At 36.0% G+C, this 2,416-nt stretch overlaps 1 non-coding gene across 1 annotated transcript; it reads left to right on the top strand.

Annotated features, from left to right (window-relative positions):
* The first annotated feature begins 203 nt into the window (after positions 1 to 203).
* Positions 204 to 310, top strand: LOC117714476 (U6 spliceosomal RNA). Its single transcript, XR_004607550.1, has one exon. It is a non-coding gene; the product is annotated as a U6 spliceosomal RNA (small nuclear RNA).
* The last annotated feature ends 2,106 nt before the right edge of the window (positions 311 to 2,416 follow it).

Genomic DNA, 2,416 nt, shown 5'->3' with positions numbered 1-2,416 from the left:
TTTGCTTAGGAGGCAGAAGTATGTTGTAGACCTAAAATTCTCACTTTAGAAAATGTGATATAAATTAAGTAGTGAAAAATGGAGTTTGAAGAAAGCATTATGTTTTTTGAGAGTCACTAATTTTCTGGAAACTTCACTAGGTGATCTACTAACCTTTCTGAATTTAATCTGGTCTAAAATTCTACTATACAAGGTCAATGGCTGTGCTCAATTTGGCAGCACATATACTAAAATTGGAACGATACAGAGAAGATTAGCATGGCCCCTGTGCAAGGATGACATGCAAATTCGTGAAGCGTTCCATATTTTAAAAAAAATGTATAAGTGCAAAAAGGAAAAGGGGGCATGGGATGGGGTCTTCTGGGGGCGGGGAATGGGGAAAGGGGATGGCATCTGAAGCGTAAATAAAATATCCAATAAAAAATGAAAAAAAAAAAAAAAAAAAGAAAGAAATCCGCCTGCCTCCACCTCCCAAGTGCTGGGATTAAAGGCGTGTGCCACCACTGCCCGGCTTATGGTGCACACCTTTAATTTCATCACTCCACTTGGGAGGTAGAGATTAGCAGATCTTTAAGTCCCAAGCCATCCTGATAGAAAGAATGAGTTCCAGGACATCCTGGGCTACTCAGAGAAACCCTGTCTCAAACAAACAAAAATGTAAAAATGACTAAATGGAACTGGAGTAAAAACATTCACAAGGAAAAAAAAAAAACCAAGGTCAATGGCTTCATTTTATATTTCTAAGACTTGTATCATACACAAAGTAATGTTTCCAATACACTTGTGAACAGCAAAGAGAAAGTTTATTCTTCCAGTCTCTTTGAGCAAAATCTGCCTCTATATTAACCTATGGCATCTAACTTCAATGTGTTTGTTCAATTATAGTTGCTTAGCAAGGAGTCATACTGAAAGTGGTGCATGGTCCGTTGAGTGCCTGGAACAACCCTCTGTACTGGTTAGTGACTGAAATGTCTCTCATGCAAGGAGCCCCTGCTGTTCTCCTATTCAAAGCCAGAGAGATTGGGGGGGGGAAATAAACTCCTACTGAGAAGTAAGATAATGTTCAGCAAGTTGAGCAATCTACTGACACTTTTTAACTTTACATATGCTTAAGTCAGAAAATCTGTGCGGCAAGAAATAAATTTTTAAAGGCTTCACCTTGCAATAAAGACATTTATGCATCCACATACAGCAAGGCCTCACTATGAGGGGACTGTCAGAAATACCATGCCTCTCAAAGGTATTTTACTGAGAACCTCAAATTCGGGAATGTCAGTAGTAAATAGCTGTCCCTCAGAGTCATTGGGATCATACCTTTCCTGGTCAGAAAGACAGATGTCAAATTACTTCAGCAGATCTCTGAACAGTCAACCCTTGACTATGTACATCTTAAACTATCAAGTATAAGGCTCTTTGACCTGAAGGATTAAGATTTATGCATTATTTGGAGAATTGATTTCATAGAAAGTAAGAAAAATGGTGTAACATAAGAACCTACGAGGTATAAGGAAGAATTCAGGGACTTTACTGAAGAAATGTAAAATTCCTTTGTAATAAAAGTAAAACTAATATTTTCACTGTTTCTTTGTCAAATCCATGTCTAGAGTTGAGAAGCAACTTATTCATTGCACATTTGTCAACTCTTGTAAGAGCATACTTTATCTCAATTTACACAAGACAAGTGTCTATTTATTTTGGGTATTCTGGTCCACATACATAAAACACCATATGTATTTGACAATTCTTACTTTTCTCAAACATGTATTCAGTATTTAAAAAGAATAAGTTCCTAAAAAATTACTTAATTACCATTCCTACCTCACTGACTCTGTTCTTGGTGATTAGGTTCAGACAGGAGATGAAGAAAATTAGGAGTGTCCTGTCTGACCAGGACTGGTGCCCCTACAGCCAAACAATGAAGACAATTAGTTTGTTCTTATAATTGTTCTGCTGCCTGCACAAACATTGCAGTAAGACTGAAAAAATTTTTCAGGATCCTCAATTGATAAATAAATGGTCCATCACAATATATTCATCTCAACTCTAAACCTTCTGCTTCTAAGATTTTCTTTGATGCATTGGAATGAAGCTTCCTTTAATATTTTTTCTCTTTAAAACAGTACTGGGTTCAATGAGTTTGTTTTTTAATATTAGAAATTGGTACTTTAGCAGTGCCTGCAATGCTGAGAAGTGAATCGGTCATAATTTTTATTGATAAAACATAAAATCTGTCTATATGATTGTCTTATTCTTGCTTCACAAATAATAGAACTAAGGCATGTGAATACACGATTCAATACTTATTTGAGAATGAGCGAACATCAGTATGTATCAAATTGTTAGAATTAAGAAATGACTTTAATATGAATCAACTACCAGACATGAAATTCTCTGTATCTATTAGAAAAGCCAGCCA

Source organism: Arvicanthis niloticus, chromosome 8, assembly GCF_011762505.2.
Source record: "Arvicanthis niloticus isolate mArvNil1 chromosome 8, mArvNil1.pat.X, whole genome shotgun sequence".
Lineage (NCBI taxonomy): Eukaryota > Metazoa > Chordata > Mammalia > Rodentia > Muridae > Arvicanthis > Arvicanthis niloticus.
This window is presented reverse-complemented; position numbering and strand designations above follow the sequence as displayed.